We start from the raw sequence: 16,664 nt of genomic DNA, 5'->3' as shown, positions 1-16,664 counted from the left end.
CCAATACACAGAAATTTCTTGTCCTATTACAAACTTCTTTCCTTTTCCTCTTATAAACACACTACAAGGCAGAAAAGTGTAGCACCCAGAAGAGGTGGAGGAAACGAAATGAGACTTTACAGTTACGGGGTATGTGATGTTACTTCTATGATTACAAGTGAGAGAAGTCAGCCTCTTCTGGGCCTCTCCCTTACATTTTTAATTCAGTACTCCAATAAATTAAATTCCAGTTTACTTGGGAATGTTCTGTTTGATATTAGGACAATTTTCAAACATAAAAGAGTGATTACTATCTTCATATGTAGTGAGTTCTTCAGTTTATTTCACCTCCTTACTTTCATCATGCATTTAGTATAATATCAGTGCACGTGGTATACTAGGCAGCAGACTAGCATTTGTCAGAAGCTCTGTTGTCCTGCGCTGACGGAAACAGAGGAATTTGCAACATGCTTCTTGTCTGGCCATCTTCCGGGCTGAGCACATGGATCGGTGACACGTCCGACATCTGGCCGTGCGATTTACTGAGGCATTCTGGACCCACCTGTATCTGAAGACGTCCAGGGGTGTTAAGCTGCGTATGTTCTGCAGACTCACAGGAGAATGCCTTCTCTTTAGTAATAGGGAATGAACAATCCGGAGAGATATTTGGCTTTTTTATCGCATTCTTGTGAGGAAGAAACTCGACACTTGCCTGAGAAGCAGGTGGGATGAGGTACGGTGCACACCTGCTTAACGCTGCATCTCGTACCTGCCCTGCATCTGGTCACTGGGGCAGAAAGGGTGCTGCCCTCCAGACTAAGGTGGCAAGTCAAGCGCAGTGGCTCAATCTTATTCTGTGAAGTCTTATAGTACATTCCGTTTTGTAGAGAGCAGTCTCTCATATTTCGAGTTAGGAAGAGTTTTTGAGCAGTACCTTGCCTTATTACGAGGTAGAAGTCTCCCATCCTGCACTGGATGGAGCAGCAAACTTTGATCATACTGAGATAAAAGCCTGTCTGTATATCTTACTCGCAAACGAAGCAAGTGCCCAACTTGCATCATTACATCGTCTGCGTTGTGATCATCGAACCAGATGTGTTGAGAACAGCGTGCAATGCGGAGTTTTGCGTCAGCATCGAGGGGTCCGGATCGGTAACATGGGGGTTAGATTATCAGTAATGTTTTGGTCTGGACCACAGAGCTCAGTCAAGAAGTTAATCATCTTTTGGCCGTTTTTTTCTTGAATTGTTGAAGTCGGGTTATCACTCATTTAATACATAGAGGGAAAATATGTCTTGGCTCATGAGAGAGCTAAACGTATTTGTTTCTTTAAGCATAACCACCTCGGTCTCTCCTCCACAATTTTCACTAAAATGTAGGTTCCCTGTTACTCGTTACTGTTGCTGTATCACTTCTTGATTTCGAGAGTAAAACATAATTTTTCAACTGAATCATGTTAGCCTCATGTGGCGCCCCTGCTTTTTTCAATTTCTATAAATAAATAAATATTTCTGGATTATTGATTCTCATTTAGTGGATAATGTGACCACATTTGTTATTGCCATTTCAATAATCATCGATTGTTTCTCAAGTGAGGAGGTAGGGAGATAGCAGCGTTTCCTCATGTGTGGCAGTTTCATGAGGGCTCCCTGCAGCACTAGTTGCAGAGATCAGGGAACAGTATGTATTTTGCTTCATCAGCCCTAGGGGGGGGGGGATGGGGGGGGGGGGGGAGGAATGCTGGAAATTCGCTTTCCCCTTCCAGGTTTATTGTGATTGGTATGGTAGGTTCTTCTGGCTAGTAGTCAGAAATTTTTGGTATTAAGTAATTTGGGAAAATTTTGATGAGTAGGACACACTTTGACGTTGAACAACGTGGCAGGAAATACAATTATTATAGGAATAGGTTTTGTAATAATTAATGATGATATGTGACACATTTTCTAATTTGTGTTTTTATTTCAGGTTTGTGGTCTTCGGCCAGTCTTCGCCTTCTTACTACACTGACTGTGCACATAAAGCGGTTAGTGATTCATTCACTTTATGTCATAGCGCATTAGGCAGGTTCGTCGAGAGATTAGAGTCAGAAACAGCAAGATGTTAGAGCAGAGCAAAGCTGCAAGTGATTAGTGAGGTGGTGCAAGCAGAGAATAGAGAAGAGAATTTAGCAGTTGTCGGAGAAGTAGGTCAGATTACAGGAGGAAGAAACGAAATGGGAGAAAACAGAGAGTAAAGGAGCAGGCAGACTTAGACAGCAACGATGGATAATGAAAGTCATGAGGGTACAGAAAAAGCATGAGAGGAAGCGGAGAATCTGGATTAGATAGCAGTACAATTTTATGAACGGGTTATTTTTAACTTCATCTCTGTTTTCTAATGGCTTTTGTGCATCAACTTACAGTCAGTCTCAGACCATAAAAACCAACAATTATCTGTGACATACATATAAGTAAATTAACACATTACAGTGTAAAAAAAGTTCTGTGTTTTTATATTTTTATTTGGCCTATTGTTTATATACTTTTGTCTTCCGTTGTTAAAAGGGATTTACTGTTTGCAGAGAAGATATTTCCAGTGCTAGTTTCGTGGTTTTCGAAGAAAATGTGATCAATATCTTCCTCACTGCCCCATTCACATAAAGAAGACGTGACATGTAGAGGCCGTAGAGATGTTACGGGAATCTCCCGTGATTAGAGCAAAGTCGTGCCATTGTCACTACAAAGTTTCTGTTCTATCTGAAATTTTTGTTCCAAGTATCACTGCTGCGTAGTGTACCCTTTAATTTCGTAAGACTGGTCATCTTATTTACGCGAGGAAGCTCCTGCACTGCTTCTATAATCCGATATACTATACAATGTTTGGTACTGTTGATGTCGTAGCATTTTAACAGCATCAAGGCTGATCGTGTCTGCCATAAAATTATCACTGTTTCTTCTTGCACTTTCGCATATTTAATACCCTCTAAATCACTATGAGTTTTGCAGCGAGTATGGACGCAACTGTCGGGAGCTTGAGCTTGCCTCTACGATCAGTCTAGCCATCTATAAACGCACGTCTTCTTGTTTAGACGCGTATGTGTGGATATATCTAGACGATTACCATGCTGATAGGTTATCAGCTAAAATGTTCTCATTCAGTGAGCCTTCGCCGAATGGCAGGAGCATCTTGATATTCAGTTTCACTAACTTGTAATCGCAGGGCTTGTTGAGGCAGCTTATATTTTGGAAAGTGATGATGTATTTCAAGGAAAGTCGAAGAACCGTAGTAGGCTTAAGAGTGGTAATTTTATGTTAATCCAATAACTACATGCATAGTATTTTGTACTGGGGCCTATAATCTTTGCTAATAAATTGTAATTTAAGAAGTAAAAACGTTTCAAGAGGAATTTGACAGAGATGTATTTCCTGCGTGGTTCTAGTGGCATTTCATTAACTTCCATCAACAAAGCTTCAGATAGAATCGATTTGAGTGCTCCAGCACAGACTATTATACTTTTATGTTGGCACATATACGCACACAGCTGATTTCTGAGGTGATATATCTGGGCAGCTCTCATTCATCCTTTCACTGAACACCATCACAGCGTTATCCATCTGCTGCTGATACCCAATAAAACTATCGCTACGAGTATAAATACACAAATCATTCGCATGCTGCTATACTGGTACACTTGGGCGAAACATTGAGTGTAGATCTAATGCATATGGATTGAACAACAATGGCGACAGCTATGAGTCTTATGATAAAGCTTTGCTTTCATTGTGCCTTTTAATAGTCAAGCTCCCATCGAAGAACAATCGGTGTAGTTTGAGAATGAGTGAAGGCAGGATGTAGCTTGTGAATGTAAGAATGCGGGGTGTCATGTTTCTGCAACTTCTGTATCAGCAGGGACATAAGATAAGGAAATACAGTTTCCATTTATAGTTTCTCATTTCTTTAAAATGAACAAATGATAGTGTTCTTAATTAAATTTCGAACACTACTCTCGTTGACGTAGTGCGATAATGTATGTGGTAATAAAGGAATTGTGTCTAGTGAGTTCTGTTAAGAGTATTTCTTACGAATAAAAAAAATAAATAGTTCCAACCTATGTGGGTGTAAATCAGCCTACACCACCATTTCACCTGTTGTAACCGCGACCGACACGATCGCAGGGTTGCCGAGAACGAAGCGCGGCGGGACCAAACGGGAGCGGTCTGCAAACAAACGAACGGGAAAGGACGGACACGAACAACGACTGACGACCGAGCAAGAACTTACGAACAACAACACGCAAGAAGCAATGAGTTCACAAGCGAGAATCTAACGAGTCCACAACGTCCACTCGTACACGGAAACAATGTAAACACGCTGTCTGTAGGCGAGGTGTCGGCAGACTCGCGCGAATATCAGACTGGCTAGCTGAGCTTTTTTTTTCTTTTATTGTGATTTCATTCCCCTGCCCCATATGGGCAGGGGAGGGCTGTGAGCGGCATAATGCGCCGCTCTTCAGCCGAGTGACATGACAACTAAAACAAGAATAAAATGCTACACATATAAGCTGATAAAAAAGGGGAACGTAAAACAGAGTAAGGGGAGATAATGGAGGTAAAAATACACTGACAGGGAGATGTTCATGGGGGCAATAAAAAAAGTCACCGTAAAGTTAAAAAACACAGTTGGCGATTCTTAAAACACAAAGAAGAAACTGAATGCACATGCACAGGTTAAAAGTCAGCCACAGTATTAAAATCACTCCAGAACAACACTCTTAAGACCCACTTGGAGCACACACGGTGAAGTATAAAACTGCCAGGTGGGACCTGCCAAGGGAGAGGTCGGAGAGGATGGAAAAGGAGGGGAGAGCAAGCGGCAGCAGGGGAGGCAGTGGGATGAAGAGAGTAGGGGCGTCAGCAGGTACATGAAGAGGAAGGGGACTGGTGGGGCAGGAGATGATGAGGGAAGACAAGGCAGGAGGGAGTGCAGAGACGCTGAAAAGGAGCACAAGAGTGGGGGGGAGTTTGAGGGGGAAGCTGCTCAGGAGAAGGGAGGGGGAGGAGAAGGAGCCCTGAGGAGGAGGCAGGAATGTGGGGTTAAAGTTGATAGGAAGGGTAGATATCAGAGCGAAGCTCATAACCTGGGAGGGGTACATGGTGGAAGTTGCGTTGGGAAAGGAGGCAGAGGGTGTGGAGATGGAGAGAGGGTGGGACACAGCGGTAAAGGCGTGGCAACAGGTTGGGGGTGGAGAGGAAGGGAGACACCAGGGGGTGAGGGGGATCAAGGCGGCAGACAATATACAGTGTGCAGATGTGTTCAAGGAAAAGGAGAAGGTGGGGGAAGGGGATGAGGTCATAGAGGATGTGTGTGGGGGACGGAGGGTGGATGCAGAAGGCGAGGCAGAGTGCATGGCATTCAAGGATTTGGAGGGCTTTATAGAACTGGGGAGCGGCGGAAATCCAAGATACGCCGGCATAACAGAGGATGGGGTGGGTCAAGGATTTGTAGGTGTGAAGGATGGTAGAAGGATGCAGACCCCACGTCCGGCCGGACAGGAGTTTCAGTAATCAGAGTCTGTTGTGAGCTTTGTTTTGGATGGTAAGGATATGGGGAGTCCAGGTGAGGTGGCCATTGAGGGTGAGACCAAGGTATTTGAGGGTAGGTGGATAGGATGACCATAAATGGTGAGGTAGAAATCATGGAAGGAGCGGGTGGTGCTGCCTATGATGATCGCCTAGGTCTTGGTGGGGTTGATACAGAGGAACCACTGGTTGCACCAAGCGGTGAATTGGTCAAGGTGGGTTTGGAGAGTACACTGGGGCCGTTGAAGGGTAGGATGAAGGGCTAGGAAGGCTGTGTCATCAGCGAACTGGAGAAGATGAAGAGGTGGGGGAGGTTTGGGCATATCAGCAGTGTACAGGAGATAGAGGAGAGGGGAAAGGACGGAGCCTTGGGGCATACCGGCAGAAGGATAGAAGGTATGGGAGTTTTGAATTGTGGATAGTCACATAGGAGGGACGATGGGAGAAGAAGGAAGACGCGAGACAGACGAAGTTGATGGGGAGAGCGTAGGTCTGGAGTTTGAAGAGGAGCCTGGGATGCCAGACACGGTCATAGGCGTTCTGGATATCAAGGGAAACAAAAATAGCGGAGTGACAGGAGTTAAATTGGAGGGAAAGAAGATTGGTAAGGTTAAGGATCTGGTCGCCAGCAGAGAAGGGAGGCCAGAAGTAACATTGGGTAAGGGGAAGGAGGTGGTGCCAGATAAGGTGGTGGTGGTGAGAGAGGATAGTCTCAAAAATCTTACTGAACTCAGAGGTGAGGCAGATGGGACGATAGGAAGAGGTATCAGAGGGGGTTTGTTAGGTTTAGGGAATGGCAGGACATGGGAAGTCTGCCACAGGTCAGGGTAAAAGCAAGTGGAGAGGAGGACAGTTAGGAAGAATGGGGGGGATTCCTTGAGGTGGCGGTAGGTGACGCCATCATGACTAGGGGAGGTGTTGCGTTTGGAGTGGAGGACGGGTGTGATATCTTGTGCGGTGATGGGAGTGTTGATGTCTGAGGGGGCTAACCGATCCAAGTAAAGTACTTGAGGCTAGGGGTGAGCGGGGGGACAAAGGTGTCAGTGAGGTCACGGATGGTGGGGAAGAGGTAGTAATCAAAATGGGTATCGTCAGGAATGGAGAAGGCCTCGGAGAGGTGGGAAACAAAATGGTTAGCCTTACTCAAGTTTTCAGGAAAGGGTCGATCATCTTGGAGGATTGGGTAATGCTGGGTGGGATGGCTACCAGTAAGGTGGTGGAAGGCTGACCAGTACTTGGAGGAGTTGACAGGGAGGGTGGAGTTGAGGCATGTGCATGTCTGGTGATAGTCCCGGCATTTCTTTGCTGTAAAGAGGTTCTGGATGTGCCGCTGTAATTGCCGGTGGTGGGTGACTGTATCCCGGTCACGGGTGCGGAGGAAGGAGTAGTAGAGCCTGCGGGATTCATGCAGAAGAAGAAGGAAGTGCAGGTCGGTGAGGGTGGATAAGTTTGGAAGGGACATGAGCCTCCAGGAAGGAAGAGGGATGGGTAATGTCAGCAGGGTGGTGAAAGGTGAGGGGGTGGCTTTCGACCTGTAGGGCAATGGAGTCCCAGTAGGCATCCCAATCAGCATGGCGGTAGTCATGGACAGGCTTTAGAGGGGCTGCTGGGCGGGTGGCTGCTGGGGTGGGACTGGTAGAGGAGATGGTGAGAAGGACAGGGAGATGGTCACTACCAACAGGATCGAGGCTGTCAATGGCGATGCAACAAAGGAGGTTGGGGGAAGCAAGGATAACATTGGGGGTGGAGTTGCTTTCAGGACAGGTGTGCTGTGGGAGTGGAATAAGGTCACCATGAAGGGTGGCAAGGAACTGATGCCACCACTAAAGGGTGGCAGGTCACAGCTGTGGATGTTGAGGGCAGTGGCGATCACGTAGGTGGAGAAGGTAACGTCAACATGGGAAATGAAGTCGAAGGGGAGAGGAGCTGCTAGGCGGATATAGATAGTGGCACAAGTGATGGTGAGGGAGGGAAAAAATAGGCTAAGAAGAAGGTGTTCAGTAGGTTCATTGAGGAGGGGTTGTGGCCAGACTGGGAGATGCTTGAGGTGGCCTATAGTGACCCCGCCTCTGGCTAGGGGAAGGGGATTGTCAGTGTGGTGAAGCAGATAGGGGGAGGTACGGACAACATGATGAGGTTGGAGGACGGTTTCATTAAGGATGAAGGAGTCAACCTGATGATGGGATAAGGTATGCATAAAGAGGTATTTGTTTGCAGGGAGGGAGCAGATGTTAACGCCCCAGTAGGTTGGAGGTGGGATGGATGCGGGAAGGGGAGAGAGGAGCTTAAATGAGGGTGTTGAGGTGGGTGAATTAAGGTGGGCCTGGTTGTGGGAGTAGGTGGCATAGGTGTTAAGTGGAAAATAGAGCAGGCGGCAGGGGAAACCTGCTGGAGTGTGTGGGGCTGGATGTTCTGCAGGATGATGGTGAGGAACCAGATGACGTCTTCTGCTGTAGCGGGAGGGAATTGTTAGGGTGGATGGGTGGGTCAATGGGGCGAATGGGGACAGTGAGCTCAAGGTTGGTGGGAGGAGGTTTGTCTTTGCATTTGGAGGAATAGGTGGGCTGAGGTTCATATCAAGTGTTGCACAAAGGGGGGAAGGCGAGTTTGGGACACTGTTTAAGGAAGTGGGAGGCTTTACAATTGGGGCAGGTGGGGGAATCTTGCAGGTTTTGGGTGAGGTGGTCATTGTACAGGAGACAGCACTCGCAGCAGTAGGACTGAGGAGGGGAAAAGGACAGGTCAACAGGGTGGCGGCGGTTGAAAATCAAGGCACCCTGCATGAGGAGGTGGTTGATGGAGGAGGCAGACTGTAAATATGTGAATGAGGAAAGTAGGGCCAGAGGAGTTGTGACTATGGTGGGCCGAGCGGATTTCCAGGACAGGGTGGACGTTCACTTCCACCAACACCTCAGCCTCCATTTTCACAGGGTGGTGTGGGTGGGCGGATGACTAGGGGGTTGGGGCTGATGAAGAGAGGAGGATGTAAGGAAAGGGGTGAGGGATGCATGGTGGCCAAAGGTGATGCGGGGAAGGCGCCAGAGGAGATCAGTATGGAAAGAGGGAGAGGGACACTTGATGAGAACAGATTCTCTGTGAGGGATAAGTTGGGTGATGGGTGCACTGGGGATGTACTTCCAGATTTCAAGGGTGACAGTGCGGGCAGCCAGGAATTTTGGATCGGGGTTGGCTTGTACAAGGGTATACAGGGAGGAGGTTGGAGAGGAGGGAGGTGCGGTGGTATCCATGGCGGGGTCAGAGAGAGGTGGGGAGGGCAGTGGTTTTTTGGATGAGGGAGTAAAGGATAGGTCGCCACTGGGGCATTTGGAAGATTTTTTGGTGGGTGTTGCCTGGGAGAAGGGATGAGAGACTGGATGGATGGGGAGGTGGAGGGAGGCAGGGCCCTCCCGTGAGGAAGTGGCATTGGGTAAGAGGTTAGGGCGCTCTGTAGTGGCGACTGTGGTGTGGCGGGCAGTGACTCGGGCAGGGGATGCAGGAGTAGTGGCAGGGGAAGTGTGGGGAGGGGGGTAAAGTCGTCTTGGCTGGCGACAGGAGTGGGGGGGGAGGGCGGGAGCAGTGCAGTGGCCGGGGCAAAGAAAGAAGTGACATACAGGTGGGGATACATTGATGAGGAGGAGATAGAAGGGGAAGAGACTGGGAGTAGGGGAGGTGGATGAGACAGGTTAATCCCACCTTACAGTGGGGGCAGGTGAAGGTGAGGTGTAGATGATGGTGGTATTGAGGTTGTCCATGGTTGCAGGCAGTGCCCACGGGCGACAGGAGTCGCCGAAGTACAAAAGGAACTACAACGGGGGCAGCGACGAGAACAGGGCGGTGGCTAGCACCGGCAGACGACGACGGCGACGGCGGCGGCGGTGGCGGCGGCAGGAGCAGCAGCAGCGAGCACCAAGGAAGGGCGACCAGGCGGCGGCGGCAGCGAGCACCTGGAGGTGGCGAATAGGCGGCGGCGGCGGCGCCAGGACCCGACGCGGGCAGCAGAGACGGCGTGCAGATGGGCGACAACACGACAGGAACGGTTGGGGCTCTTACACGTCGAAAATACACCCTGAGTGTAGCCCAGGCAGTGTGTGTCCTCGATCAGGAAGTGAGGGAATCCAACCCTCGAGTTTGGCTAGGTAAGGTTTTTTTTTCTTCTTTGTTGAATTTCAATCCCCCCCCCAAGGGGGCGGGCTGGCAGCACCTTAGTACGCCGCTCTTCAGCCGACAGACTTTGTTAAAAAGAGGAAGAAAATAAATAATAAAAACAGGTGATAAAATCGGAGACTTAAAGAGTAACACGGAGAAAAAAAATCGTTCAACTTAAAACAAAGGACAGAGGGATAATGATGCTAATAAAATACATACAAAGCAGACAGGTAAAACAATAGACATACAATTTAAAAAACACAGTGACAGTCTGGTTTCTGTTCGCAAAAGACATAAAATTCACACCTAGCGACAGCATGGTTTCTGTTCGCAACACGAGAAAGACGTACAACACTGAACAGTCACTGGAACACTGCGCTAAAAAGTTGGCAAATGTGACATACCACAGCCGAGAGCAGGTGGGGGAAAACTGGACAGATGATGGGAAAATAAAAAAGGGGGGGGGGGAAGGAGAGGAAAAGCGAAGGGGTGGAGCAGGTGGGAAAGGAGCCGATGGAGGATGAGGACCCATAGGAGGGGTAGGGGGTGCTGGGCAGACGCGACAGGGAGTGGTGAAGGCAGAGGAGGGGAATACAAAAGGACTCGGTGGCGGGGGAGAAGGGAGGTAGGAAGAGGTTTGGTGGGGAGAAAACAGGATGGAAGGGGGGAGGGAGAGGGAGCCCAGGGAAAGGACGGAGGAAAGGAGGGAGGGTGGGGAACAGAGTTGATAGGAAGGATAGATGGAGGGAGAGAGGGAATCATACGGGAGGGGGATGTTGATGGAAGCCACCTTGGGAAAGGAGATGAAGGGTGTAGAGATGGAGGGTAGGGGGGACACAACAGTGAATGGGTGGCGCAAGCTGAGCGACAGGCAGGGGCTTAAATACAGGATAGGGTACGTCGATATTGGCTGCTTGGACCACGTGTTCCACCGTGGCGCCCTCACGATATACATGGGCCATGAACGCGCGCAGCCACAACTAACGGCGTGACGGCTGCAGAGACCTCTAGTGCTAATCAGGTCAATGGCGTCGGGCGCGGATTCAAAACCCGCGGCGCTCGGTACCAGACCAGCTATTTGAAGCGTTTTTTTTTTTTTAACTGTGTTTAAATGTCAAATCGTCTAACATGACCGATTGGTAAAAGTGCTAGGGAGCCCTTGTCAAGAAAAAGTAATCTGAAAAAAAGCTTTAGCAGTTTGTGTTAAAATAGGCGTGAGATACCATTATTTGTTGGGGGTAGCGTCATGAAAGACAAACATTAGAACAACGAACTGGTTACAAAAACTACTGATAAATATTTCAGAAATTCACTCTTTTTCCTGTAAGTTATAATTTTTCCTGCTGCACGGTTAGAATACAAAGTAAGTCGAAGTTGAGCAACGTAAAATTTGGTCTCTTCTTTTTCGGCGTATCATCCTAGCAGTTAGGCGTTTAGACCTCCATAGGCTGCTTCCTTTCCACTCATTCGGTCCTAGTTTTTAGTCTTCTGTTGCTTGTGCGGTAGCGTTCTCGCTTTCCACGCCCGGGTTCCCGGGTTCGATTCCCGGCGGGGTCAGGGATTTTCTCTGCCTCGTGATGACTGGGTGTTGCGTGCTGTCCTTAGGTTAGTTAGGTTTAAGTAGTTCTAAGCTCTAGGGGACTGATGACCATAGATGTTAAGTCCCATTGTGCTCAGAGCCATGTGTGAGTACTGACTTCTTTGTTAGTAGAGAGCCGGTACCAGTACTAGGTTTAAAGGGACTCTTTCGTCAAGGTAAGTAATAACTTCCAGGGTATCACGTTACATCTGAGGCAATTGCACTATGTATATTTAAGGTCACCTCCCTGCCCTACCCACGTACCAGAGGAAATTGTATGTGGTACAGATGATGATGATGATGATGATTATTATTATTATTATTATTATTATTATTTTGGTTTGTGGGGCGCTAAACAGCGTGGTTATCAGTGCCCGTACAAATTCCATACTTTTCGCTGTCCAGTCTTGCCATTTTCCCAAATGATTATAAAATGATTAGGGCAGCACAAAGACCTATTCCCTGGGCGGAGAAAATCCCAGCCACGGCCAGGAATCGAACACAGCGTCTGGTCATCAGGAGGCAGCAGGATGTGGTAGAGTCAAAGTCAGGATGTATTTTAAAACCTTACCCACCCATCTTGAGGAATGGTGAGACAAAAATTTGGCACGAAAATGAAGGTCACCCCCACCCTCCCCATATTTTTCTTTGATCCAACGAAAAAACGTTAAAATGGTGGAAAACACCGTCACTCCTCATCTTTTTTCCTCTATTTGACTTACATGAGCCTTGTAATTCGACATCTGTTCACCATTTTTTATAAATAATAACGAATAAACTTCTGGATTTTTAACAATAATTTTCAACCTCCTCTATCTGTAGGTCATCTGCATGAGCTTAGTCAGTGTGTAATCTGTAAAGAAAGTCTCAGGTTCTTTTGTACATAATAACATTGATAAAATAAAATAACTTTTTTCAAAGTTTTCTTTTAATTTATGGTTTGTTTACAGATATTCTTCTTTTGCACATTAAAGATTGCTTACACATACACACTTTTTTCACTGATACAATAAGGACAGAGATACATTAATATGAGAATACTATCTACTCGTATTTACACTAAGACAACGTAATCAGTTGATACAGCAGCGAAGGTTTTTGCACCTGAACAGTCAACTGAACTATTAAAATATTATAAGTTCATTTTCAAAAAACTTAAATATTTAGCTTGTGTTAATATTCCATTACGTGAAAGATCAGTACCAAATTTAATCATCTTATCTATACAGGTTGTCTCAAACCTTTGGGGTCAAATTGAAACAGTTGATAGTGGTTCCGCAACCTGTGATTTTGAGACAGGGAACATATGATCGGGAATGTAATTTATTGTGTTGTGGACACACACTGCATAACACCGACGTAGCTCAGAGCAATCGTTCAAAGCGAAGACCGCCAGCCGTAATGCTTGTACTGCAACGGCGCATGCAGTTCTACAGCACTCTTGCCAACACCCTGTGTCTCTTGTACTCTGGAACAGGTAGCGTGTGATGAACAGACATACTGTACACAATGTAGCTCTTAGCACGTGCGTAACGTAGCTCTTAGCACGTGCGTGATGTGATGACCGCAAGCATCGCACCGGTACATTAATCTATGCCGCACATACACCACTATTCCTGCTGTGTTACAGTGTACAGTACATGAAAGGTACTGGAAGACGAGATGTTACGAGAGTTGGCAGATATGCACTTAATGTACTGTACGGAGCGGCAGGACGTACGGCCCGTAAAGTAGCCCTATTTACAGAGAACGCTTTCAAAACACACGCCATCCTACCTGGAAGATGTTTATCTCTGCGGATACCAACTTACGAGATACGGGGCCATTCACACGACAGAGAACCGGCCAAGGTTCCCGTCAAAGACACGTAGTGTGTAAGCCTAGAGACCGATGACCTCAGTAGTTTGGTCCTAAAGGAACTTATCACAAATTTCCAAAAATTTCCACACACTTCGATGGCCACCAACAACGATTTTCTATCACCGTATGGGCGGGCACTATCCAAGACCGTCTAACGGACCTTATCTGCTCCATTCTCGTTTGGCTAGTCCACGTTACCTGTAAGCTGTGCTGCCACGGTTCTTGGAGACTGTACTCCTTGCTGTCCGCAAAACAATGTGCTTGCCACATGACGGTGCACCACCCACTTCTATGTCGATATCCACAAGCACCTGAACAAAAAGTACCCTCACAGTTAGATTGTGAGGGAAGGTGCTGTCCCGTGGCCAGCGCGATCGCCTGACATTCTCCTCTCTGGTTACGTAAAGTCGCTGGTGTGTGAAACTTACTTAAAGACGAATGAAGACATGCTTGCTAGGGTCTAAGCTGCCGTCTTCTGATCAAACAGTCACAAGGAATGAAACTTCCTGGCAGATTAAAACTGTGTGCTGGACCGAGACTTGAACTCGGGACCTTTGCCTTTAGCGGGCAAGTGCTCTACCGATTGCGCTACCCAAGCACGACTCACGACCCCTCCTCACAGCTTTAATTCCGCCAGTACCTCGTCTTCTACATTCCAAACTTCACACAAGCTCTCCTGCGAACCTCATTCTAGAAACATACCCCAGGCTGTGGCTAAGCCATGTCTCCGCAATTTTCTTTGTTCCAGGAATGCTAGTTCTGCAGGTTCGCAGGAGAGCTTCATGCGCCGTTGTCATGCATGCATTGAAACTGGCGGTCCTCAATTTGAAAAAGTAAGATGAGCCACGTTATTGTTATGCGGTGTACAGTATGTACGGTGTGCGGTGTGTTGTGGTACACAGTGAATATGTATTTCCGACCTTCGGTTCACATTCTTATTGTAATAGGTTGTAGACCCACTATTGCATATGTCGGTTTGACCCAAAAAAGTTTGAGACACAATATATAAACAAAAATATAAATATTCCTATGTTCAAAATACTAAATCTCCGAAAGTTCTTCACAAATTGCTTTGAAATGTAGACGCGACGTTGCATTGGAACAAGCGCGTCTTCGAACGTACCTGCTGGAGCGTCATCTTATAGTGAATAACTACATATTTAATGCAGAAAGGGGAAATCTTGTTGTGTTGGCAGAAGAGCCAACCCCGTGATACTAGTGGAGGCCGAAATGCACGCGTTTTAGCTCACGCAGGCTGGCGTGAGGAGGGAAGAACTATACTGACGTGAGGTCTGGAACATGATAAGGTATTAGAATTCAGAAAGTGGACGTAATTAGTTTGATACTTAACTTTAATCCATTAATGATGAACGTCGCTCTTGACGGTACATGATTCACAATATCATCTGTTCAGAGTACATTCTTGAAGAATATGACGCCTTGCTAGGTCGTAGCAAATGACGTAGCTGAAGCCTATGATAAACTGTCGTCTCTCCAAATGATAGCGTATGTAGACAATGAACTATCGCTAGCAAAGACGGCTGTAAAACTGGGGCGAGTGCTAGGGACTCACTCTATACTATACCTGCCGTGTGGTGGGGCTCAGTCTGCACTCACTGATAGTGGCGACACGCGGGTCCGACGTATACTAACGGACCGTGGTTGATTTAAAGGCTACCACCTAGCAAGGGTTGTGTCTGGCGGTGACACCACAAATCTCTAAAGGTTCTTGACCAACTGAGGTCCAATTTCTACAAGTTACTCTAATAAATGTTCGTTCTGACACATGGTATGTATTTTTAATAAATATAATATGTAAATCTATATATAATTTATAACCTGGAAATGTTGTTAACAAAAATCTCGAAATGTTCTTGAGCAGTTTACTGCAAATTTTCACAGGACACAGTAACAATCAGTGGTATGGTCATAGGTTGGAAAATTCTGTGTTTTGCGTGCCTGTAAATATATGCCTTTCTGTATTCTATCTCTCAATCAGTTTTAATTACTATAGTAGGGCATTTAAACCACTAGAGAAATTGTTTCGCCCATACATTTTGTTTTTTATTACATGTATATTTAAACAAAAATTGTGTACACAGGAATGTACCGGTTTCTCTCCTTCCTCGCAGTTAGTTTTCACAGAAAACGGAAAACTTGTACTTACGGCTTATCAGCTTGTAAATAGAATGCTACTGCCGAATCTGATTTACAATAACCATGACCAAGGCTCAAGATCAGAGAGAGGGGGCAGTAGATAACAGAGAAGAGTGGGAGAAAATGGACTAAGAGAGGGGGAAAGAGATGGACAGAGAGGAAGGGACGAGATGGAGAGATAGGGAGAAGGAGGACATGGCGAGGGGGAGGAGGAGATAGAAAATGAGGAAAGAGAAGGGGATGGAGAAGGGGAAGGAGGAGGAGATGGAGAGAGAGGGAGGAGGAGGAGATGGAGAGACGAGGAGGAGGAGATGGACAGAAAGACAAGGTGGTAGTGATGGAAACGGAAAGGTGGAGAAGGAAATTATTACGTAGAGCCATTACCCACACGCATTTAGCAATGCCGAACCATTGCCAGGTTTGCTAGTTTATTAAGAATTCCGTTTAAAAACGTTGTCGTAGTTGAGTGAGTTGTTACAGTCATTCTCGGCAATGAGTTGTACGGATTTCCCTATTTCGATTCCACTGTATCCGAAACCGATAGCTTTGCTTCCGAAACCTCTAGGTGTGCGATCACGTCAGTTTTCTTATTACTAAAGGAAATAAAAATCCTGCACGAGTCTGCGATCATTATAGACAGAACAGTTTATGTTCACTGAGTTATAATCCGCTCCGTTCACCGCCACTAACTACCACCACGGTATGAGGGACTGAAGATGGGCAAACACTAACCGAAACCAGTTACCACAGAATAAATATTTTTGCAGTCGAGACCGTTTGTGTTCATTTTAAAGTACATCCTGCCAGACCGGTGTTCTCCACAAGATATATTCTCAAAAATCCCCGATCATTATGTATATTTTGTGAATAAAACCGTGTACATCGGTTAATAAATTTCTTTATTTATTACACTGTTTCGGCTACTGCTATCATCAGATATGAGAAAACTTAAACATTTCGAAACACGGTTCATTCTCAATATTAAAACCCCTGCCTCATCGGGATGAGAGCTCAGGAGTTGATGCCCCGGTTAGCCGTAAGTTTTAATATTAACAATGAGCCTTGTTTCGGAAGTTAAATTTTTGAGACATCTGATAATTACAGCAGCGGAAACGGCGTAAAATATGAGGAAATTTGTTAAGCAATATAGACGGTTTTATTCACAAAACAAACTAGTGGTTTAACTTACCGAGGTGCGGGGGCATTATACGTTAAGTTAACTCTGCTGGGAGTTTACTTTTCCTACCTGTAAACTGAGCAGATGAAGCATGAGTTTCATATCTTCCTGAACAGGGCTGCGTCTTAACGCGTACAGTGGGCTCTTTGTAACTTGAGGCTCTATTAGCACCGGATTGTTAAGAACCCCGAGAGAAGTTGTCGGGGCT

This window comes from Schistocerca piceifrons, chromosome 2 (assembly GCF_021461385.2).
Source record: "Schistocerca piceifrons isolate TAMUIC-IGC-003096 chromosome 2, iqSchPice1.1, whole genome shotgun sequence".
Lineage (NCBI taxonomy): Eukaryota > Metazoa > Arthropoda > Insecta > Orthoptera > Acrididae > Schistocerca > Schistocerca piceifrons.
Note: the sequence above shows the minus strand (reverse complement) of the source record.